The sequence below is a fragment of the Protopterus annectens genome, chromosome 13.part0 (assembly GCF_019279795.1).
Source record: "Protopterus annectens isolate FY-2018-M chromosome 13.part0, PAN1.0, whole genome shotgun sequence".
Classification (NCBI taxonomy): Eukaryota; Metazoa; Chordata; order Ceratodontiformes; family Protopteridae; genus Protopterus; species Protopterus annectens.
Window position 1 is genome coordinate 941,986,654 of NC_056747.1, and position 26,597 is coordinate 942,013,250.

Below are 26,597 nucleotides of genomic sequence, written 5' to 3' on the forward strand. Positions count from 1 at the left end.
TACAAATGGAAATGCAACATGATTTTACTTTTTATGTTGTTGGTATCTCAAGTACACTTACAACAGAATGTCCATTTCTTTGCTCACTTACACAGTGCCTACATACTCTATTTAGTGATGTTAATATGCCCACAAAGCAAGCAATAATGCCCAACAAGGAGAGCATTACAGGGAAAAATGGACCATCCAGAGGTGCTTTGAGGCCCAATGATGGAGGATCCTCTATTTCCATGTAAAGTTCACCTTGAAGGGAATTATTGTGCTTAGAAAATGGGTTATCTGTTAAATAATTTTGTATTTGTTTTATAATTAGTATATGTATATTTTCTATATTTTTGTTGCAAAATTGTTTCTTGACTTGATATTTCACAGCTGCTGTAGGACATCTGATTGTTGTTATAAGAGGAATTTTGCATCCAAAATATAAGTTATACAAATAATTAGTAATGTTTTCAGACACCCACACATACACCCCCACCACACATGCTCAAATGTCTCCTGCAACTACAGCCACTTTCTTGACTTTGTGCACCTCACCTGTCATCCTTTGATGAAGTGAATGAGGAAATAGATAAGTAATAAGGGTGACTTACAGACAGTGTAAAGCATTACAACCCCCACACACATGTAGAGAAGAGACACAGGAAACACACACACACACACACACACACACACACACACACACACACACACACACACACACACACACACACACACGCACACGCACACATGCACACACACACACAACTGCTACTGGTGCTGCAGTACAATCCATTCTCCATTTCCCCCATGCTTGATGAGTACAGTTTTTAAAGAGCAATGCTTAGTGGGGGAGAGGGGCAGGTCTTCATAACTCCTACTGCAGTAACTCTTGTTAGTATAGTTGTATTATACTTTTTTTATTTTTTTTTTCATGTTTGCTAATTGTGGTATTTCAGATGTGTTTATCGAAGTAAGCAAAATGATGGCTATTTGCTTTTTTTTCAAACTGACTTCACTGCACATTGGTATGTTGCCATGAAGTACTGGACTTGTTTTTTTAATGGAATATACCTGCAGATTAAGACCCTGATTGGATGGTCATTCTCCAGTGCGTATCATTTACCATGCAGCCCATTTTTAAAAAGTTGTAAGTCACAGATCATCAGTACAGAGATGCAGCACTCTTCAAAAATAAATAAATAAATAAGAGAGCTGTCAGTGTTACAGAACTCAGAAGGAGTTAAGAAAAAATGCTTTGTCCTCACACACACACACACACACACACACACACACACACACACACACACACACACACACACACACACACACAAAATCATTTTTAATTATTTTCTTGCTGGTTAGTGGAGTTTGTGTGTGTGCATGCACAGTGTGTCTGTGTGAGTGTAAATTATTATTGTAATCATTTTATTTGTACCACTTTAGCGAGTGAAGGTAAAAAAGGTTTTATCAAGTTTCCGCCCATTTCCAACTGGATGCTAACAGTACACTGAGGTTAAGTTAGCAGCTCAGTGTCAAACAGCTTTCAAATAGATATGGAGAGCTTCAAAGCAAGGCATGCTGAGTGCCTTTGCCCATATATTTACCTCAGTGGCTCTAGTTTTTGCTTTCTGTTATAATCCTGACCTGAAACTCCAGTCACAATGAAAGGAGACAAGGTTGCCCTTTTTGCATGTAAAGCTAAATGTCTTATATCTTGCAAATCTCTCTTCCATAGTACGGGTCCCAAGGAGAGAATGCTGATATTTAACAAGCAAATAAATTATGGTAATTATTTCTATTTATTTTGCAGAGATAGAGATGCAGTTCCAATATTTGTCTCTCTAGTTCATATCTTTCATTTGATCCTGTCTTCTGGGTTCACTCATGTTTTTTTTCATGTGCTTGATGCCAAGAAAGACACTCCAGACAAATACATATGAAGTTTTAGACATGGTTACCAAGAAACTGACTTATGTTATTATTAAAATGCAGGTATTTTATTAAAATACAAGTGTGCACATTAAGTGACATGCACCAAAGTTATCGTGTAAGCATTACTGGTAAATATAGCACATGGCACAGGGCAAAACAGTGCCACAGTAGGCAATGTTGTTGCCTCATAGGAAGCGTCTGTCTAGTTTGATCCTTTGCTGGGTTGCCTTCTGTGTGGCATCTCTATGCTCTTTCTGTGCTCACCTGCATTTTCTCCAGATAGTCTGGTTTCCTCCCTCTTCCCAAAGACATGTTGTGGGCTGCTTGTTGACTTTAAATTCTCACTAGATGATGACCATGTGGTTTGTATGCAATGAGGAAGAAAGGCTTGCCAATCTACTTCCTAGAAAATGATGTACCTCATGGGCTTACTATAAGAGTTGACTGTGGCCCGTGAACCTAGATGGCCAGATTCATACTTACAAAAACGAGCAAAATGCCATCTGTTAGTTATCATTCATTCTTTGATAACCTGCTTAGTCCATATGCCATGGAGAGATGGAACTCCCCCCTAGCACTCAGGGGACACAGGATGGTGAAACTAATCTTGAATAGGGCTCCAAGCTACTGCAGAAGGCAAACACTCACTCACAAAATATGGGCAATTTGGAGATTTGTCAATTCACCTACAACATGTCTTTGGGTTGTAGAAAGAAGCTGAAGCACCAGACCTAAACCCATATGGGCACAGGGAAGATGTGGAGACTCTGCAGTCTGTACAAAAGGCACTCCAGCTGAGAAGAGAAATGGAGAAACAAGCACTATGAGGCAACATCATTTATTTATTTATTTTATTTATTGACATTTTTTAACTGGGTTGGTTCAGCTGGCTTGTGGCCCATTTTCAGTGGAGACCCGAGGAGAAAATCTCCAAAAAAACACAAACAGTTTACAAAGAATCAAATATTTATGTAAAAAATATGGTCAAAATCAGTTATACAAGAACATTAAGGAGACAAAACAGAAATGCAAACACATGATATATACATATCAATATTTTTACAGACTAAAAAATATATTTACATATTTACAAAAAGAGTTAAGTCCAACCGTATTGATTGTAAAGTGTAATAAGTATCCACACTAGTGGAGTGTTTAGCTGTATGTGGAGGGACTGAAAAGGTATATAGTAGGGTTCTGGGGAGCTTAGGTAGGGGCTTGACAAGGACATATTTTGGAGTTGAGTAGCTGAAGTCTGAGTTTTTATTTAAAGTGGGATGGGTGAATGATGGAACAAATGTCTCGGGAGTTTGTTCTAGGCTTGGGAGATGAAGTGTTTATATAGGAGTTTGCCAGGTATTTTTTTGGGTTGGTAGATTTGTAGTAGTTGCTGATTAGAGGATGGAGAGTCCATGGAGGAGTGCAGATAGAGATGAAGGAAGAGAGAGCAAGGCAGGATGAAGGTTTGTAAAGAATGAAGTGTATCATTTGAAGTTGTGATAACAGTAGAAGATGGGGGAATTCTAACCAGTAGAGAGTTTTTAGGGCAAGGCAATGATGTGTATTGTATGGAGAGTTTGTGATAAATGTAGCTATCTTGTGGTAAGTTTGTTGGAGTTTGTTTAAAGTAGTAGTTTGGATGTTGGTGAGTACTGGGGCAGCATGTAGAAGGGAGGGGAGGAGAAGAGCTTGTGCAAGGGAGAGTCTGGCATTTGTAGTTAGAAATTTGTTGTTGCTATACAGTAAACCAAGTTTCTGGTGAGTTTTTTTTATACTTTGGAGGATGTGCAAGTTGAATTTGAGTTCATCATCTATGATGACCCCAAGGAGTTTAGTGTAAGCTTCAGGTTGGATAATAGTGTTATTAGAGGAAGTAATAGTAAAGGTGGATTTAAGGTGAGAGACAGATTGGGGGAAAATAATAAGAGTTTGGTCTTTTTAGGGCTGAGAATGAGTAGATTCCTGGACAACCACTGTTCAGTGGATAAGAAGGCCTGTTGAGTAAGAGTGTGGAGATTGGAGATATTGTCTGAGATGGAGATGAGAGTTGAGTCGTCTGCATATTGGATGAGGGAGGATTGTTTACAAGAAGTATAGAGATCATTGGTAAAGACATTAAATAGGAGGAGACCCAGGATGGAACCTGGCGGTACCCTGGTTGGGACAGGTATAAATGGAGAAGTGGAAGAGAGCCATTTAACAGATTGCTGCCTGCAGGATAAGTAAGTGGAGAACCAGGCAAGGGAGGAAGAAGATAGATTGAGGTCTGCAAGTTTGGATAGCAGTAGGGGATGGGAGACTGTATCAAAGGTTTTGGCAAGGTCAATGAAGAGACATGATATGAGTTGGTTATTGTCTAGGGCCTCAGCAATGGTATGTGTAAAGGATAAGAGGGCAGTAGTTGTGCTGTGGTTGGAAGGGAAACCATGCTGAGTAGGAGTAAAGAGGCTATGCTGGAGGAGGTAGTTGAGTAGTTGTGAATGGATACATTTTTTCAAGAATCTTAGAGAGGGGAGATATAATAGTTATATGTTGGTAGTTAGATGGGTCTGTAGAGTTTCCACCTTTATGTAGGGGAATAGTGAAAAAAGGATTTGCATAGGGTAGGGACAGTGGATTCCTGAATAGATTTATTTATTAGTATAGATACTAGATAGGCAATGGAGTCAGCAGCAAGTTTGAGGAAGGTAGGAGGTAGATTGTCAGTGGAGGGAGAGCAGGGTTTGAGTTTGTGAAGAAAAGATCTGATGTAGGAAGTAGGAACTTCATGTAAATAGAATAGTTGTTTGTTAGAAGGATTGGGAGGGTAGGCAGAGAAGTTGTGTTACAGTTGGAAGGTATGAGTGTTTGAATGGTTTTAATAAAGTGTTCATCATCATCATATTAAAGTCATCATATTGAAATCAATAACAGCAAGTGATGTAAATAAATGAACACTAACTTTTGCAATATTTTCTTAGTTCTATCCCATGATGTTTTGTACGCATTTATGACAGTTATCTTCTTAGCCTTGTCCCATTACGTCTGAGCTAATTTTGTAGACCCTAGGTACCTAATCAGTGGAAACCAGCAGTTTTAACAATGCATCTCAATGACATGGAAAAAGATAGTGGAGGAGATGAGAGAGTAGGACAAGAGAAAGCCAACAAGTAGATTCATAGCTCTCTTTTAGTTTTTTATTCCTGTCAGATATTGAGGATATCAAACTCAGGTTGTCAGGGTGGGTTGAAAGATTCTCTGTAACCAAATCAAAATGTAAAAATTTAGCAGTGGATATCTGTGTTTGTAGAATTCAAAAAAATGGAATACTCTGAATGGAAGAGTCCTCATTCTCTGAGGAACTTTGACCTCAGAGTAGGTGGAACAGTGTCTCATAACACTCGGTGCATGTGGGCTTGCAAAAACATTTTAATGAGTTGTCTGTGTTTCAGAAGAATCCCGTTTTGGAATTCAGTATTTGTCACAGCCATTATTAAATGCCATGCTTCAACACTAATCACTAGAACTGGTGTGAGGTACGATAACTTAGTGCCTTAGCTTTCTTACAGGTCAGATTAATGTTATCACATTTTAAATTAAAATATACAACCATAGTCAGAATTAGGTTGTATTATGTCTCAAGTAAGATGCAGTTCTATACAGAGGACTATCTTGGATGTGTACTTCCTGGTACATTATGTAGCAGGAGATGCTTCAGCTGATCATCTTCAGCTAATTTACAGTTCAAACGAAGAGTAATAATACTCAGAATGCAGTGTCTTAGCATTCTAGTAAACTATGGCCTCAACAGAATCAAAGTAAGATAAATTTTGCATTGCCTTCCTAAATTATTTATATTTATTTATTTATTTACATTTGTTAACCGGGTAGTGTCCGACTGGACAAGAAGCCCGTTTTCAGCGGAGACCCGGGGAGAAACTCTCCAGAACAGTGCAATCAGTTAACATTTACAAACAAAAAATAAAAAGTTAAAAAGATAGAACAAGTCATAAATAAATAACTGAAAACAGATGATAAAAAACCATATATACATATGGGAGAAATAGTCATTAAGACACATATTAATAACAAAATAGAAATGTACAAGCTCCAGCAGAGAAAGAGCTGTGTCCATCAGGAAAAAAAGGAAAACAGCAAGGGATTAAAGCATTAGTTGCTTAAAAGAGAAAATGGTACAAGAGAAAGAAGGATGTAAAATAATATGAAACAGCCAATTAGCCAGGAGCATAACAGGGCAGAGCCATTTGCTATTGAGATAAATGCTTAGGCTGTTTTTAAATGAAGATAAGTTGGGGTTGTTTTGGATGTGCTGAGGAAGAGCATTCCAGACCTTAGCTATTTTATGGGAGTAGAGGGAGTCACCATGTTAGTTATGAGAGTGGGTAACTTTTAACATTAGTCTGTCAGAAGATCTAAGAGATCTACAGTTAAAGTTTGGTTGAACCAGGGATGAGAGAGCAGGGCAATTGCTGGGGTAATGTATTATTTTGTGGGCAAAAATAAGTTGGTTTAGTTGTAATAGGTTTAGTAATTCCAACCAGTTAAGTAGTTAAAGAACAGAACAATGATAAGTTTTATGGGGTTGATTGATGGCAAACTTACCAATTTTATTATAGCAGGCATCTAGGTGATTAATCTCAGTCTTACGGAGACTGGTGAAAATTTGTGAGCAGCAGAGTAGAGTAGAAAGTAAATGAGATGTAGCTGTGGCTAGTCTGGCTTGGTTTGTGAGGTGTGGTTTGGCCCTATATAGAGCTCCAAGTTTTTGTGTGAACTTTCTTGATTGACAGTGAGATGTGTTTGTCAAATTTTAGTTTATTATCTATTAACACCTAGAAGCTTGGTCTCATTTGAAGGTTCAATCTTGGTGCCATTAGAGGAGAGAATATAGAGAGATAGAAAGCTGTGCTTTGATGATTTGTTTGTGAAAATCATTACTTTTGTTTTGTTTGGATTAAAAGTGAGTTGATGGTTGTAGAGGTAATTTTCAATGTCAAGGAAAGCTTTTTGCATTTTTTGTTGCAGTTCTTGCATGGAAAATACTGAGCAGATAAGAGAGGAGTGCTCAGCATATTGGATAATGGTGGCAAACTGGGTGGCAGAATGTAGATTGTTGGTAAATAAGACAAAAAGGAGGGGATCAAGTATGGAATCTTGGGGTACTCCAGTGGTTACCGTAGTAGAGTAAAGAGTTTGTTATCCCATTTTGTAGCCTATTTTCAGTTAGACAGATAACTGTGTAACCATGTAAGGGATAATGAACTTAGATAACTTGCAAGTTTGTTGAGTAGCAATTGGTGGGATATGGTGTCAAAGGCTTTTGACATATCCAGGAAAATTGCGGACACAAGCTGGCCTTCATTTTTGAGGTGATGAATAATATCAGTGAAGGTTATTAGAGCTGTATTACTACTATGTTTAAGTCTGAAACCATGCTGAGAACTGGGTAGTAGATTGTTTGTAGCAAGATGGAACATATGTTGTTGGTGTATACATTTTTCAAGGATTTTAGCTGTGGGAGACAGGATGGCAATTGGCCGGTAGTTAGAAATATCTTTAGAAGGACGTCCCTTATGGAGAGGTATGATGTGAGAAGTCTTCCAAAAGAGAGGCACATACTGTTCTTAGATAGAGCGATTGATTAGAATGGAAATGGGGTAGGAAATGGAAGGAAGAGCTACTTTTAGAAATTCGTTGGGTAGATGGTCAGCAGCAAGACAGCAGATTTTAATTTTCTTAGGAGGTTTTTATGTAAGAGGTTTGAAAAGGTTTAAAGAAGAAAGTGTTTGTGCCCTCAGAGGAAGGGATGGGGACTGAGAGGGGTAGGTTTTGTTTGTTGTCTAGGTGGGAAGTGATTGAGTTAATAAAGTGAGACCTGAACTGTGAAGCTAAGTGCTGAGAGGAATTAGAAGTGGAAGGAGAAGTGATGAAAAGTTTCTCGGGCTAAGGAGGTGGTTTATGATTTGACAAAACTTTTGGGGGTTGTGCTGATATTTTTGTTGGCAGTTTACAAAGTAAGTTTTTTTATCATTGATAACTTGTTTCTTAGCTTGGTTTCTTGGTTGTTGATATAGGGAGAGGTCATTTTTATCTTTGGTAGTGTGATATAGTGAACAGGCTCTATCCCTTTGTTTGAATACAAGTTTGGCATCATTAGATAGCCATGGTAATTGTTTGGATTTGAGATGTATTTTCCTGGAAGGGGCAAGATTGTTTAAGATGTCTAGGAATTTAGTGTTGAAATATTCAACTGCAAGGTCTAGTTGTAGATTTTTTAGTGGGACCAGTCACAGTTGTGAAGAAGTAGATTAAAAATGTCAGGGGGGAGAAGTTTTTTTTTACTGTGTATGTATTTGAAAGGAATGCAGGTTTGGGTTTGAATTCTTTTTCTGACTAGAAATGTGGGGACAAGATCACTCAAAGTGACTGGTCTGGTAGACATCCAGACTGGTAGCCCATGTTAGGTTTGTTGGTTAATATCCAGTCAAATAATGATTGTTCTTTGGAATGTTTGTCAGTATGGGTGTGATAGTTAATAGCTTGTGTGAAATTGTATAGGTTAATAAAGTTGGAAGGGTAGTTAGAGGAGCAGGATAGCCAGTCCAGATTGAAGTCCCCTAGTATGATAGTTTCTTGGCTGAAGGAGGAAGCTGACCAAGAAAGAAGGGATTCTATGTAGGATAGGTTGTTACCTGGGGGCAGGTAGATGGCTATGGTATTAATGGTTTTGTGCCTATTAATATTTAGTCATGTAGTTAAGATTATAGCATTTGGGATATCTGGTGAAGTACAGTTTAGTTTTTCATTTATCAGAGAGGTTTTAAACATAATAGCCACACCCCCAGCTCTTTTGATTAGCTTATCTTGTCTAATAATATTGTAGCTATTAGGTGTGATTACAGAGTTGCTGATGTGAGGCTTTAACCAGGTTTCAGTTAAGACAGCTATGTCTGGAGAGTAGGTAGCTAAGCTGGCATGGAATAGGGTGATTTTATTCATGAAGCTTCTGAGATTGAAATTGGTCATTAGAAGATCAGAAATGGAGGTTGTAGGTAGTGAGTTATGTAGGGTTGATTCAGTGAGATTTGGCTAAGTATTAGAAGAAATTGAGTTAAGGGGAAATTGTTGATAGGGAGGGGTGTCACAGGGCCTGGGTTGGGATGGATATCACACTGGAGTTTAATATTTGTTAAGGAGTGCAGTACTAGGGTTTTAAGTTTGGCAATTAGTTGGTCATACCTGTAAATAGATAGGTGAGTCTTTGTGTAATATATATATTTAAAATGGAAGAGAACAGTGTTGTAACTGTAGAATAAAAGAGAGCTGATATCACTAAAATATTTAGAATGAGGTAGAGGATAGGTATGTGTGAGTGTAGGGGAGTGATAGAAAATAATGTCTGGATAGTGGGTATCAGTGGCATTATAGGCTAGGGAGAGAAAGAATACATGTATTGTGTAGTGATGTAATGGGTGATAAACCAACATAGTGGAGGAAGGCAACATATAATAGGAGAAAAAAAAAACAAAAAGTAGTGAAGTAGGGGAGGGAAGATGCAGCTAGGTGGAAGGCTAAAGAGCTGAGGGATAGGTTTTGATAGGGAGAGAGTGAGTGAAAGTGAACAGTGACGGGAGGGATAAAGATGGGAGGGGAGACAGATTATTGGTGGGAAAAAGGGGTGTAGTTTTGTTAGGTATAAAGGAAATGAAAGTGGGGGTGAACAGAGTGGGTTGGATTGGTTAGCCATCAGTAAACACCAAAAAACAATCTGTAAGTCAAGAAAAGACTTAAATCTTAAATATGATTCTATCTGGTATCTGAGTTAAAAAATGAAATAAAAGAAAGGGAAAATACTTATCGTGGAAGGGCCATGACTGACAATACAGGTATAAAATAGTGAGTTAGATTAGGGGTAGGGTTCAGGTTCCTAGCTGCCGTGCCACACAGTGCAAAACAAACCACCATGCTGCAACTATCTAATCCTGATAAAAACTGCAATATGGACTCGAAGAAGCTGTGTTTAACACCTACAAAGCAAATAATTAGTGATGCAGATGGTCCGAAGTCAGTCTAGCAGAAAAAATATAGCAGGCACCAATTCTTTACAGTTGACACATGCAAGGGGAGGAGATATCCATTAAACAGGATAAGCACAGCAGGCAGGCTAACTAAAAAATAGAAAAATAAATAAGACAAAAACGAAAAATATAAGTAAAACATGCAATAACTGAGGGGATAACTAAAACACAAAAAGAACAGACATAAATACAGCAGAGAAAATGACAGGTATCATGCTACTAAAATACCTACAGACAGTAGGTAAGCCCTTTTAAGAAGATAGCATCAGAATCTTATCTTCCTCTAAAAACAGAACTATAGCATTGACAAGTAGACTATCCTAAACACCTAATTCAAATATATAACATTTAACAAAAACATCTATGTTTAAAGCATGTCAATTACACTGGTCAAACAGAAGCTAAAATGCACAGACAACAAATAAAACAGTCAGTAGTCAGCACAAATACAGATATTCCCCAAAAAATATAAGTGGATGATGCGTACAGAAAAACAATAAAAATTAAATTAACATAACCTTAACACAAAGTTGTAACCTGGATGAGCTAGCAAAATTATATATGCACAACTGATAGTACTCACCCAGTAATACAATCAAAATATATTGTAACCTTTTCTAACCTTTACTAACAATAAGGAAACAACATGAGTTCTGTATTGCAACAATGCAGCTAATGCTACTTAATAGCAGTTTTCCAAAAGTCAGTAGCAAAATGCAAATTTAACAGACATCAAGTAATTTATTGAAAAAGTCTACTTTCACTAAACAGCAAAAATACATTTTTATGTATGAAGTAAAGTTCCCTATATCATTTTCACCCCCCTGCATCCCAATTTCAAAATCACTGCTTCGCTGCTTCGCAAGGGACGGCTTGCACCTGTCACCCCTGGGATTCCGGATATTGGCAAAGGCTCTTGCCACCGCCATAGTGCCTTTTTTAGGCAAGGCTCAAATTCTAAACCTACCACCCTAGAACACAAAAAAGGAAAAAAACTAAGGGTAATGCTGCTCAATGCCAGAAGTCTAAATCTCAAAATGCACGCACTCGAGGCCCTTCTCAGTATGGAGAACATCGATGTCTGTGCAGTGACAGAAACCTGGTTCAAGGCTCCTGAGAGCACCCCAGCACTATCAGGTTTTACCTCTTATCATGTGTTCCAGCCCCAAAATCCAGACAATACCAAGAAAGGAGGGGGGGTATCCATATTCATCAAGGACACCCACACCTCAAGACTGGTGGCAACGCACAATGCATCGGAGACCATCCAGGTGCAATTAACCATAGGCAAGACTGCTCTGCAAATTGTAGCATGTTACAGGCCACCCTCACAAACTCAGGAACCTCACATGGCCTTCCTGAAAACACTAGAGGGGATAAATGTATCACCAAACACCATCATACTAGGTGACTTCAATTACCCTAATATAGACTGGGAACACTACTCAAGCCCAAACACCCTAGCCCAAAAGTTCCTGGAATTCATAAACTCAAATGCCATGGAACAACTAGTCACCATCCCCACAAGAGGAGAAAACATACTTGATCTCATCATCACGAACATGGGAGCACAATGTTCAACACCAGAAGTATACCCCTCACTGGTGAGATCAGATCACAAACTTATCTCGCTGGAGGTCCTCATCCCACCCGCACCTGAAATAAAAAAGACCACAGTAAAGAACTTCTCGAAGCTGACTTCACACTTCTAAAGACTAGTGTGGTCTCCTTTAAGGACCCGAGCCGGTGGAAAACAGTACTCAAGCCGCTGAATCACTTACAAATGCCTTCTACCAGCACCTGCAGGACTGCATGGATAAGGCAATCCCAAGCAAAACAAAGACTCTTTGTACCAAAGGCAAGCGTCCAGTCTGGTGGACCCCAGCCATAAACAAACTCTACAACAAAAGGAGGAAGCTACTACAAGATAGAGCAAAATCCTTAAAAGGTAAGACACCCTTGATCACTATAAGTAAAAACTAAGAGCTCTCATAAAATCATCCAAAGCAAATTTTGAGAGAAAAATAGCTAAAGACTCAAAAGACAATCATAAGGCCTTCTTTAGCTATGTTAGAAACCTGGGAGGAAACTCCCAGATATGCTCAGAACTAGTTCAAAATGATGTGAAGATTACTGATCCTACAGACATTGCCAACATACTGGCTGACAGGTTCAGTGCAAACTTCTCCCCTCCCCAAAAGGAGAGATATCTATACCAAGCGATTGCAGCCCCCCAAACATCTCCAACGCCCAAGTGAGAACTGCTCTCTCCAAAGCAAAAAACACAGCATCCATGGGACCTGATGGTGTCCCCGGCTGTGTGCTCCACGAACTCAACGAGGAATTAAACCCACAGCTAGGACAGCTGTTTAATCATAGTCTTACCTCTGGATATGTACCCATGGAGTGGCGCACTGCAACTGTGGTCCCACTTCACAAAGGCGGTGCCTCCACTGACCCTGGAAATTACCGGCCCATTAGCTTGACAAGCCTTATCTGCAAAGCCATGGAGAGGATCATAATGGACCTCATAAATAAAGACATAGGGAATTTGCAGACTTTGGATCCATCCCAGTTTGGCTTTGTCAAAGGCAGATCATGCCTTCTAAACTTGGTTGACTTTTTCAAACAGTCACCAAAGCCATTGATGAGGAAAGGCAGTCCATACAGCCTACCTCGATCTGGCGAAGGCCTTCGATACAATACCCCACTCGGGTATCATTGAAAACTCATCAGCTTAAATGTTAATCCATACATCACAAGATGGGTTGCAAACTGGCTGAGTGACAGAACCCACAGGGTCAGAGTTGCTGGCGCCATGTCAGACTCAAAGCCTGTCACAAGTGGTGTACCACAGGGCTCAGTCCTGGGCCCACTCTTGTTTGGCATCTACTTTTCCAGTACAAGCAAACACAGGAGGGTTATGGCTGACAAAGTTTGCAGATGACTGCAAACTGGGTGCCATAGTAGAAAACACATCTGACACAGATATCCTTCAGAAGGGTCTCACAGAAATGGATAACTGGTGCCAGAGCCATGGCCTAAAGTTAAATGCCAAAAATGCATAGTCATACCCTTCGGGAAAAACAAGGTTACCCCTAGCTACCAAATAGGTGGCAATCCACTGAGCACAGAAGAAGTTATCAGGGACCTGGGGACCCAGGTTGATAGTAGTCTGTCATTCGACACCCATGTAGCTAAAGTAGTTAGGAAGACCTTCTACATTGCCCACCTTATCATGAAGGGATTCTCATCTAGATCAAGGGAGGTCATAGTCTCCCTATACTCATCACTCATCAGACCAATGATTGAGTACAATGCCCCATTCGGAATGTATCTGACCCGACACTTGCAGCAGCTGGAGAGGCCACAAAAGTTCCTCACCAAAAGGATAAAGGGTCTCAAACATCTGTCCTATGCTGCCCGACTGAAAGAACTCCATCTCTATTCAGTCGCTTACCGCTTGCACAGAGGTGACCTTTGCCTAACATACAAGGCCATGTCAAACCCAGATTTGATGAATATGCTTCACCTCAAAAAATCTAGATCCGTCAGAGCCACAAGGGTGGGAGACTTAAACCTCGACACGGTTATTAATAGGACGTGCTGGAGGGATAGATTCATCACCCAAAGACTCCCTATGCTGTGGAATAAAATCCCAGTATATGTGAGGCAGAGCACCTCGCTGGCCTTGTTCAAGAGAAATCTTGACCAATGGATGGGAGATCGCAGATATACCCCAGGGATTACCTCAGTGTCAGTGCTCGACAGAGGTACAGCAAAATAATGGGTATAGTTCCCCATACTAAAGGGGTGGCGTAAGCCACAAAACTATGGGCTAGGCTTGTAAATGCCCTCGGGCAGATAGCCTAGTATGAACCTATGAACCTATGAACCTATGAACTGCACCTCAGGAAAAGGGAACATGCCTCATCACAGCAGCCTCTGTGATAATTTTACTGTCATTCAGTAGTACGTCTGTTATTGAATATCGGCAGAATTCACATCCAATATATGTATTACAATACATGTATTACATCACAATGCTCTTCTGTGTAGAATCCTGCAGCTAAGTATAGAAGGGGTGGAGAGCTGCTGGTCAGAGAAGGTAATTTATCATACTAGAAAGCAGTATCTGAATAACAGAAGAGAAGATACAAAAGCTACTTTATCAAGGCTCTTTAACATATGCATTCTGAATATTGCTGGTGTTAGTCAGTGGAGAGATAGCACTTTATTTATCCACACAGAAAAATCTACTTCGACATGCATGAGGTATTTTTTTACCTACTGCCAAATATTACCTAAAAATAAAGGTGTAGAGTACACTAAGTATAACTGAAAAAATATAGATAGTATAACCACTGAAGATGTCAGGAATATACAACACAAACAAAAGTAAGAGCTTCAATAACATGGAAACATTCTATTAGACACACTGCCAATGTAAGTGACCACTTACACTGAGAGCAGGCTGAGAGCAAGTGTTTTGGAATCTGGCCCCCTGTGCAAGCCAGTTTATAGATATGCCTTACACAGAAGTAAGTCACTTACACTGAGATCTAAACAGGGTCCAAATGGAGAGATGAAAAGTCAGCAAGCAAAGGATAGTAGTAGTACTGAAACTGAATTAACCCTCAAGTCTTGGTGAGTACCTTTGCAAGGTAGACCCTGTTTTTACAAAATCTCACAGAGGTGACACTGATATATAGACTGTATTTGTATAGCATATATCATGGACAGAAGTAGGTTAAAAACTAAAAAGATAGCTGGGTGCACCAGACCTAGGATAAAAAGGTGCCCAATCCTGGTAGGCACACTGTTGACAAGAATGGAAAAGATGACAGTGTAGAATCCTCAAAATATGGAAACATTCCTACAATGGGGCCAAGCCAAACCCAAGGAGGGATGCCCCCCCTGTTGTAGGAGGTTAGCAGTCCACAAAAAAACACAAAAACTGATAGTCCAAAGAAGAGCCTTAAAGACGAAAAAGTGGATTATTGAAGATAAGAAAGAAATTATGTATCGTTAATATTATGCAAAAAGCCCAGAATTTCCAGACACAAGATATACAAAATGATTAAAAGAGAAATTAGTGGAAAGAAAAATACTTCTGCAAGAAAACCTGTCAGAAGCTTCAAATGAAAATTTGTGTTCATTGATACAACAGATTTGTGAAAAACAGTATATAGATCAAGAAACCTTGACCTGTTTGGAAAATGAAGCATCTGAGGAAGTGTGAAAATATAAACAACAAAACAAAGAGATAGTTGAAAAGTCTAAAAAAAGAAATATGGACACGGGAAAGAAAGAGAGATTTGATATGGTGCAATATTTATGCAAAGGAGAAAACCAAATGAATCAATGTGAGGAAGGCAGCCCCAGAGATATTTGAAGAGAAATATAGCAAAGGCATCCAGATATGGAAAATTTCACAATAAAAAAAATATCATAAAGATGGAACATAAAAAAGAAGATTAGTAAAGCAGAAGTTAAAAAAAAACAGAAGTTGAAGTTATGGAGTGCCTGCAAAGTGAAGGATTTGGTGTAGAAGGTCTAACATAGGTTACATCACAGCATGATGGAACAAGTCCCCAAATTAAAGAGAAACAGGAAGATCAGGAGACACCTGAAGAAGAACTATGGACATGGGAAAGAAAACAAGATTTAATATGGTGTGATATTTATACAAAGGAGAAAGCAAAACTAATCAATACAAAAGGAGCAGCACCAAAGATATTTGAAGAGAAATACAGCAAAGGAATCCAGACATGGAATACTTTACAATACAAAAATAAGGAGACAAAGAGGAAAAGTAGAAAAAGAGATTAGTAATGGAATGGAGTACCTGCAAAGTGAAGGATTCAGTGTAGAAAATCTAGTTCAGAAAGCACCACAACAGGATAGAGCAATGGATATCCAAATTAAGGGGAAACCAGTGGAAAAGAAAGCAATTAGTCAGGTGCCATATGAAGATAATTTGAAGCCTTCCACAGGAAACCAGTTTAAAGATTCACTTGAAGCTAGACAGCAAGGGATGGAACAGGAAACTGTGGAAACTCTGATGCAGTCAATGTTGAGGAGTGATAGGTGAGAGAGTTCCCATATGATAAAGCAGTGGATGGCATGGGATGAAGTTGAAGAGAATGTCCCACAGGAAGATGCTATAGAATCGTCAATAGAATGCCCACAGGAATGGAAAACAAGGGATGTGCCCATAGTTTGGAAGAAGATGAGCTAAGAGAAGAGTTGCTTGATTTAATAGACACAGACAGATATATCAAGATCCAATGAAAGAAATAGACTGCAGAAAGTTAATAAAACCCAAAAAGTTAGAAGTTTAATAAAACAAATGAACGCAGTAATTAGGACTGTTCATAGAGACCCATGTGATATAACAGAAGTAAACAGGATATATTCCTGTGCAGCTAAATTGATAACTGATAAAGGTCTACCACAAGCAGGGCTGGTGCTAGTATTTTGAGGGCCCCCAGCAAGATTCAAGTTGGGGGCCCTACCCAGGAGAATATAAAAAGTGTGACCATATTGCCATCACGCCTCCTTCCCTATCAAGCTCATGCAGTACCATTTAACAATCACTGTGTAGTGTTATTACATTCAGAACGTTAAAAAGACTTGAAATGTCAAGGTACACACTGGCTGGCATTTAGTACCAATGGTACATTATGACAAGCCCCTGTACCACAGTAAGGTAGCCTCTCACAATGGTACACAAGCACACTGACCCCGTGGGACTGCACAGTGGTGCAGCAGTTAACTTTGCCCCCCCCCCCCCAGCAAGAGGTTCTCTGGTTCGATTCTCAGCTGGGTTGCCTTCTGTGTGGAGTCTGCATGTCCTCCCTGTGTTCATGTGGTTTCCTCCCACATTCCAAAGACATGCTTCTGCAGCATTTCTCCCTGGGCCTCTGCTAAAAATAGGCTCTGTCCTAGTCAGACTTTCCCAGTCAACAAATGTTAAATAAATAAAATTTAGTACCAATAAACTATGACAAGCCACTGTACCACAGCAAGGTAGCCACACACAGAGTTTCACACACTGACTGGCATTTAATACTAATGTTACATTACGACAAGCCCCTATACCACAGCAAGGTAGCCACTCACAAATACACACACATGCACACTGACTGGCCTTAGAAGTAATGTTACATTATGGCAAGCCTCTGTAAATTATCAAGGTAGCCAGTCCCACAGAAGTACACAAAGACACCCACGCAGACTCCCTCACACAGGACAGAGACACAAGGCAGACAGCTACACAGACTCGCAGACAGGACATAGACACCCACACATGATGGACAGCACTACAGTAAGACTGAACATTAAGAATTTAAAATACTGGGCTTATAAACTAATAATGATGCTGGAATATGATTTTGCAGTAGCATACGTTGTGTGACTCCACATTTTTGAAGAACAGACCAAAACTAACAAACATCTGGACATTGTGTAACATTCTCACAGGCCCTACCAACCTCCTAACCTGTCAGCATAATTCGAAAGCTAAAAATAACTGCAGAACAAAGGTGTAATATCAAGCATAGTTACAAACATTGCTATGATAGACTTAGAAAAATATTAGAATAACAGGGATTGCATTAGCATTCATTACAATAATCAATACATTCTGCAGAACTCTCATAGTCCTCCCAAAAGTCTCAGCACAATTCTAGAGGAGGTACAAACAAACAAACAAACAAAAAAAAAAAAAAACAAGACAAGGATGTAACATTAGGAGGTTTAAAACATTGTGGTTATGAACTAATAAAGATGGTAGGAAAAACATTGCTATGATAAACTTAGAAAGATATTAGAATAACAGGGATTGCATTAGCATTCACTACAATAATCAGTACATTCTGCAGAACTTTCATAGTCCCCCCAAAAGTCTCAGCACAATTCTAGTGGAGGTACAAACAAACAAAAAAAAAAAAAAACAAGACAAGGATGTAACATTAGGAGGTTTAAAACATTGTGGTTATGAACTAATAAAGATGGTAGGATGGTAGAATAACAGATTTTTCCTGTAGCATGCATTGTGTGAATTTACATTTTTGATGACTAACAGACCAAATATACAGGTCAAACATCTAAACATTGTGCAACATTCTCACAGCCCCTACCCCTCTCTTTTTACCTCACAGCTTAACAATTTCAGACAAAGCCCCAAAAAAAACAAAAAACAAAAAAAAACAAAAAAAAAAAAAAGAAAATGCAAAACAAAGGCGTAACATCAGGGATAGTTTGAAACTTTGCTATGATCAACTTCGATAGTAGAACAGGGGTTGCATTAGCGCACATTAAGACATCAGTATCTTCTGCAGAATTTATTTATTTATTTATTTATTTATTTCAGTTTGATGACCGGGGAGGTCCACTGGGCTCAGGAGCCCATTTTCAGTGGAGGCCCGGGGAGAAAAGCTCCACATTACAAAATACAAAGATAAAACAAAATACAAAATACAAAAGATAAAAATAAACATAAGATTCAAGGTACAGATACATAAGGATGCAACCGTCAGTCTACATGGTATGAATGCTGGTAATTTTGATACAGAGGTAGTAAAAGGAATGGTGTTTACATAACATATTATTTATATCTTGAAATGGATGATTAAAGATTACAAAGAGTCTGATTCTAGTAATGGCAGAGTGGTAGAGCAAGCATAGGTTTTAGGGAGGGAATAAAGGAGAGCAAACTATTTACAGTATTTACATATATACACAGGACAACAGTAGCAATAAGTAGATATGAACAAGGTTGATAGTAGTAAGAAATTGAATAGCATTACTGTTAATATGTACAGTGAGGGGGCTAGGTGGGGAAAGTGCAGTTGCACTTCCACTTAGAAAACAGGTAGGAATGGAGTAATTTTTTGAAATTATTAGGATTTTCAATCAATCTTAAAGAAGGAGGAGAGAGTTCCACTTTTGGCTAAGGAAAAGAAAGGAGGTGCTGCCCGGAGGTCGCTTTGGTTTGTGGACATTGAGTAGGTTTAGGTGGGCTGAACCTATTAGGGTATATGGTTGAAGGATGTTGGATAGTGCAGGACATTTAGAGGGCTAAATATTAGCCTGTGGGCAGTGGTTAATTGGAGGTAGTCTAGAAGGTTGGGGAGTTCTAGCCAGTTTAGTGACTGGAGGGCAGAGCAATGATGGGAGGAGTGTTTTGCTTTGGTGGTGAATTTAGAAATTTTGTTATAACAACTTTCCATTTTGAGGAGGTGGAGGTGGATAAGTTAGTTAATAGAGGGCACCATACATTAGTGAGGGAAGAAGATAGGTAGTGGCAGCTTGTCTAGAAGCAGGAGAGAGATAGTGGAAGTTTCTGTATAACAGGCCAAGTTTTGATGTGTTTTCTTAATGTTGAGTTGAACATGGATGTCAAATTTTAGGTTTTCATCAATAGTGACCCCAAGAAGTTTGGCATGGGACAATTTCTATGGTAGAATTTTTAAGGCTTCTAATTTTGAAGGTCTTTTGTCAAGAGGAAGGATTTTGTAGCGGGAAGAGTAGTATTTTAGATTTGTTAGCATTTAGAGATAAGTGATTATGGAGCATCCAGTTCTCAGTGGCAGAGAAGGCATTTTGAGTGTGTGCTAGAAGTTCAGGAGATTGGTGGCACAGCAGATTAAGGTATTGTACTATATCAGTATTTGGGATAGCAGAGTGGAAGTCATTGATGAAGATATTGAAAAGCATGGGGCCAAGAATGGAACCTTGGGGAACTCCAGTGGGGTAGGAAGGAAGTTAGAGGTGCCTTTTCTCCATTTTACAGCTTGGGATCTGTTGGAAAGGTAACTTGAGAACCAGGATAATGTATTGTCAGAGAGGTTAAGGTTAGAGAGGTGACTAAGGAGATGAGTATGGGAGACAGTGTCAAAAGCCTTAGAGAGATCAAGTAGGACTGTTGAAACTATTTTGCCAGAGTCACGAGCATGATTGACTATATCAAGGAATGAAAGTAGGGCAGTTATAGTGCTATGGCCAGGACGGAAACCATGTTGAGTGTGAGAGAGGAGGTGGAAAGCATTAGTTGAACATGAACGCATTTTTCCAGTATTTTCGATACTGGGGAGAGGATGGCTATGGGACGAAAGTTTGAGGTATTATTGTTTATACCACCCTTATGAAGGGGTGTATAAAGGCAGTATACAGTTTAGGGACATATGATTCCTGTATGGATCGATTGATTAGGATGCTAATGGGGAGAGCGATTCCGTCTGCAGCAATTTGTAAGAATTTAGATGGAATATTATCTGGGGCATTTGAGCAAGGTTTCAGTTTGCTGAGAAGTTGTTTTATATATGAGGTCGAGACTGGTTTGAGTTGAAAAGTGGTGGGAGGGTTGGGTTTAGAGGCTGGGGTAGAGTGACAGAACTGTGAGGATGGGTTGGTAGGGAAGGATGTATTTAGTTCAGCTATAGAATTAATAAAGAAGGAGTTGAACAGAGTAGCAATTTCTGTGTCGGATTTGGTAGTATCAGGGCAAGGATTATTTTTGGTGCCTGGGTTGAGAAGAGAATTTATGGACTTCCAAAATTGTTTGGGGTTATTAGAATGGTTGGCTTGGAGAGTCATATAGTAGGATTGTTTGTCTTTGTATATAAGTCTTTTAGTAAGTTGTTTATATTGAAGTAGGGTCTCAGGATGTTTGTTATGCTGAGATAGTTTCCAGCATTTGTCTCTCTGTCGCATGAGTTTTTGGTTTCTCTAGTTAACCATGGTGTGAATTTAGATTTGATTCTTATGGTTCATGGAGGTGCTTGGGTGTTAAGTATATTTAGGAAGGTAGAGTTAAAAGTTTCAACGGCACTATCAAGTGGTAAAGACTTTAGATTATTCCAGTTAGTTTGTTTGAGGGTATTAGAGAAGGTAACGGGATTAAAGTGAGTAAGGTTTTGTGTATGTAGGTATTGATGCTGGAGGGGAAGACTGTGTTGCTCGGTGGATGAAGGCTGGCAGGTGGTCACTGAAAGAGTCGGAAGGATTCCAGAGTCCAAGATATTATTAGGGTGGGTAGCTAAGATCCAGTCAAGTGGAGCCTGGAGGATTGGTCTTGTTGGGTCTGGTAATAGAATTGGTTAATTGAGTAAAGTTGTAAAGATTGACGGTTATGGCTGAATTTGGGTTATTAACTTTGTTCCAATCAATATTGACATCCCTAAAATATAGGTCTCTAGGTTAATATTAGTTGAGATCCACTGGAGGATTTCTTCAAGGGTGATAGCATTGTTACCTGGGGAATATAGAGGAGATGAAGCAGATACTTTTGTGAGTATTCATTTGTAGTAAACTTATAAGTAGTTCAGCAAACTGAGGAATAGGGTTTGGGTAAGGAGTAATGGGAGTAAATTGGAGAATATCAAGGCTACTCCTCCACCTTTTCTGTTTAAGCGATCAGATCAAGGGCTTGAAAACCAGGGGAAGGATTTCAGAGTCAGATATAGTAGGTTTTAGCCAGGTCTCAGAGATGGCTACAATGTCAGGAAGGTTATGGTGAAGCCATGCATGAAATAGAGTAGATTTATTTCTTAGACTTTGGGCATTGAGAGTAACTATTTTTAGGCTTTTCAGATCGGTCGTTTTGTTACATTTTGGGCGCGAGAGATTGTTAGTAGTGCTAGGTCCAGGGTTTGGGTGGATATCGCCTGATTGGAGTAGGTGGAAGAAGATGGAAAATAGTAGGCTATTTAGTTTGCCTTTTGACTCTTGTGTGCAGTAGATTAGAACTTTGGGAGAGTAGTGTATTGTAGAGATGGGTAGGATCTTTGGTTTGAAGTAGTGGAGAGGATTATGCTGTAATAGAGAGGATGATATGTTATGGAAGTGAGTTGTGGAGTGGTTAGAATTTGGAATGGAGGTTGAGAGGTGTGACCAAAAAGAATGGGGAAGAGAAGAGGAGGTGTAGGAGGAAGTAAGGTACAGTGGAATTAGAATTAAAAGCGTGATAAAGGGGATTCGAAGAGTGAGAAGGAGTGGAGAGTACATATTGTGAGTGGGTAGAGAAAGAAAGATGAGGAAGAATGGATGGAAACGTAGGGTGAGAGAAAGAAACAGAGAGTAGGGAAGTAACTGTGGAGTAATTAGTGTAGGGAGTGGTTTTACTAAGTGGGAGGATAGGAGGATGTAAATAAAGGGAGTGGCCTATAATTGATGGGCGGAGAGAAGAATTGTCACAGCCCTTACCCCCCATGATCTCAGCACAATAAATCTGGATGAAGTGAAAGTAAAATAAAAACACAAAGGCATAACATAAAAAAACAATGTGCTTATCAGCAAATATAGATGCTGGAATAACAGATTATGAAGTAAAATGCATTGCGTACCCCACATGTTTTAATGAAAATAGATAAATACCAGGCAAACATCTGAATATTGCACAACATTCTCACTGACTGTAACCCCCCTACCAACCTGTCAGCACAATAACTCTAGACAAAGCAAAAAATGATCATAGAACAAAGGCGTGCCATCAGGGATAGTTGTAAGCACTGCCGGTGTACACAATACTAGTATAACAGGGTTTGCATTAGTATATATTAAAACAGCAGCTGTACATTCTGCAACATTCTCACAGTCACTAACTCCCCTCCCAACCTCTCAGCACAATAATTCTGGACAGAGCAAAAAATTATCATAGAACAAAGGTGTAGCATCAGGCATAGTTATAAACGTTGCTGGTATACACAAAACATACTAGCAGAACAGGGTTTGCATTGGTATAAATTAAAACATCTGTATATTCTGCAGCTTTCTCACTGCCACTATCCCCCCACTACCAATATTTCAGCATAACTGTACACAAAAAAAAAATGCAATATTGAATAAGCTTATGCAAGACTAGATAAAAAAACTACATCAAATCTGGACATAAATTACAAACAAGCCTTCCTTCCTCAGCCTCTTAGCAGAAGAATTCGGGACAAAGATAAAATAAAACTATTACAACCACAGCCCGTCACACACACACACACAAATCATCTTAGTGTAACAACTCTGCAGAAAAAAAGTTATACAATCCTCTCCCTAGGTTTTCTCGCTTCCCCCCCCAGCAAAAAATAAAGTTAAAAACAAACCCAGCAACTTACCTTTTCTGCAGTTGATAGAAAATCCTTTAAAACGAAATGCGTTATCCCTTGAAACACTCTAAACTGCGTACTCCATCATCTGGTTCTTCTTCCCAGTTTGCTAACACATGCCCAAGCTTATCTTTTCAGATGTCCTTCCTTCTACATCTGCCTACTGTGAATATCCATAAATTATAATGCATGTTAAAAGGGATGCTAGAATGGCTTGTGTTCCCCTACATCTGCCTACTCTTAATATCAATAGATTATAATGCATGTTAAAATGGCTAATAGAATGGCTTGTGTTCCCAAAATGCAATCTATTCAAACTAGGAACAAAGTTCATAGCAACTTTCCTCATGTTTTCAGGTATGACACTGTGAATCACGATCATTCACTTATGGATGGAGTGCTGAAGATTTGTGAAGATGAACGTGGTTTCCTTCATCATGATAAGAACATGGAGGATGAGACTGTTAGAGTGGACAGTAGGGAAAGCTGAGAGTTCATCAGCATGATCCATTCCAGACAAACGCATGAGTGATTACCTAACACATTTATATCTCATACTTGCTCATATGAACTAAGGAGGAGAGACAGATTTATATGCAAAAAAAAAAACATTGCCACATATGATAGGTTGTTTGCCCTAGTTAACTGAACTGTGATTTGCTGCCACCTTCAACTTCATACACTGTTAATTCTCCCTATAGATGAGAAATCTGTGTGATATATTTAGCGGCAGGATTTTTTGGGGTGGGTGGTAGAGTTTGGCAGCTGCAAGCTCAGTATGGCTTATAAGAAAAACAAATATTTAACTAAAGGTGCATAGCATTTTACAGGCACTTTGGTAATAGATATTGTATCCACTGATAGTCACAACATAACTCATAAAATATGAATAACATTTAATATGTTCTTGTGCACAAATAGAACCCTATGAAACATTCAGAGTCTGCATTAAATATATACTATTCCTAATAATAGTGTGTTTGTGCATATACTTAGAAATAATCCATGTAATAGTCTTTCTCAGCTATGAAATTGTGTTCAGTTTCTGATTTATTTCACTGCTATTGCAATTATGTATATTTAATAAGACAACATATATTTTTTCTGCATCAGCATGTAATTTCTAGTGCCACCTCATGAGAATGGCAGTACATGGCCCAAAACCATAAAATAAAAAGAATGATTCCCAAGGTTAGCATGCACAACAGAACGGATGGCACATGCAGTGGATATTACCTTGCTCTATGTATATTCTCAAATATGTCCTAAATTCTCATTTTTCTTCTTCAAGAAAAATACTTCACATCAGCAGGTGTCACATATATATGAGAAATGTGCTGCTGCATCTAAAAAGAAAGGGAAACAGCGGACATTTAAAAGTCTGTTTGTATTAGACTTGCTACAGCCAATCACGCCCCTTGCTTCACTGAAGTGGACCTGATTGAGAGCAGCTAACAAGTAAAGCAGGGGACCTGATTGGCTGCAGCCATCAAAGAAGCAAGTTCTTTCAGGGGAAAAAAAAAAAGGCGGAATCGCGTGACGGCACTGCAGAATGAACGAGGAGACAAGCAAGAAGTGGAAGCGATGTTGAAACCCGCAGGTGCTTCATATGGGGGCCCTCGTATGTGGGGAGAAAATTGGGGGTTCCACGCGGCCGCGGGTTTGGTGGGTGCCTAACACCGGCTATGACCACAAGAACACAGGACAGTGAGGGAAAGGAACAGGAGAAATCGAATACCATCATGGAAATATCATATAGAGAAAACTATAAAGCAGTTAAGGCAAGAAGTGTCACTGTTGGAAGATTATAGAAGAGGGAATAGATCAACAAAAATACCAAGAAAAATAGATGTGATAAAATCAATGTGCAGAATTAGAACTGACCAGGATCTATCATGCACTATTGCAAATAACAGACTAAAAATTTCAGCACAGGTGGAAAGACTTTGAAGATATGAAAATAACTATGAAGGAAAAGTACAAAATAAACAATTTATTGATGATCCAAAAAAGTTTTATAGAGAACTGGGAAATAAGGTAAAAGGAAATGAAAGACCACCAAAAAAAGAAGAGCTAGATATATTTTGGAGAAGTATCTATGAAGATCCTGTGGAACATAACAAAGATGCTAAATGGATAAAAGAAGTTAAAGAATAAGAGGTTCAAAGGTACAGGATATGAAATGGGATGAAGTAACAGCCAGAGAGATTGAAACAAAGTTAAGAAAAGCCTCTTTCTGGAAAATCCCAGGCCCAGATACAGTACCTAATTTTTGGCTGAAAGTATTAACATTTTTGCACGAAGATTTAGCCACTAGTAAAAACTATTTATATGCACACCCTGAACAGAAACTGACCTGGTTAACAACAGGAAAAGCAATGCTCCTACTTAAGAGTGATCCTGAAAGCTATCCTAAAAATTATAGACCAATAACTTGCCTTCCAACGACGTATAGACTATACATGGGAATTGATGCTGACAGAGTTTATAGTCATTTAGAAGAAAACTCAATTATGGCAGTAGAACAAAAGGGCAATAAAAGAAAGTCATATGGAACAAAGGATCATTTATTGTTAAATAAAGTCATAGTGAAGAACTGTAAAAAGGGGAAGAATCTAAGTATGGCATGGACTGACTACAGAAAAGCATTTAATAATATCCCACATTCATGGATAAAAGAGTGCTTAAAAATGTATAAGATAAACTGGCTGCTAGAAAACAACAAAGTGGACTTCTCATCTTCTCTTTGTGATGATTTAAAACTGTATAGCTCATCAGATGAGGAAGTGAAAGCATAACTGCAAGTTGTCAAAACGTTTTCAGATGATATAACAATGTCATTTGGTCTTGATAAATTTGCAAAAGCAACCTTTAAAGCAGGAAAACTGAACCATTAGGAAAACATCTGTTTGGGACAAGAATGTGATATAAAAAAAACTTGAGCAAGAGGGAGTGTATAAATACTTGGAATTGATGATGGATCAACAGTAAAACCCAAACAAATGTGAATAAAACTTAGTAAGGAATATTTCAGAATACTTTAATCCTGAAAACAGCACTGACATCTAGGAACAAAATTCAAGCTATAAACCAATTTGTTCTTCCTGGCCTAACTTATAGTTTTGGAGTGACTGACTGGCCCCAAAATGTGTTGGATACATTAGACACGAAAACAAGAAGGATGCTTCATGCTCACCAAATGATTTATAAAAGTCAGTGCATACCAAGATTATATATTCCCCACTCTGAAGGAGGGATGGGCCTCTTTGTAATTGATTATATGTATAGATGTGAAATTGTGGGACTCCACACATATCTGCTGATCTCACAAGACCCAAACATAGTGAAAGTTTTGAAACATGAGGAGAATAAATCTAACATGACTTCCCTGCTTAATTTAGCAGAAGCATATCTGTGTCAAGCGAGAATGGAAAGCAAACCAGAAGTAAATAAAAACCAGGCAGCAACTGAATGTGCCAAAAAACAAAAGAAAGAATATAAG

The 26,597-nt window shown here is 38.9% G+C and overlaps 1 long non-coding RNA gene across 2 annotated transcripts in view; it reads left to right on the plus strand.

Moving 5' to 3' along the window:
- LOC122787805 overlaps positions 1-26,597 on the plus strand; it is a 305,597-nt gene that overhangs the window by 234,231 nt on the left and 44,769 nt on the right. The window lies entirely within an intron of this gene.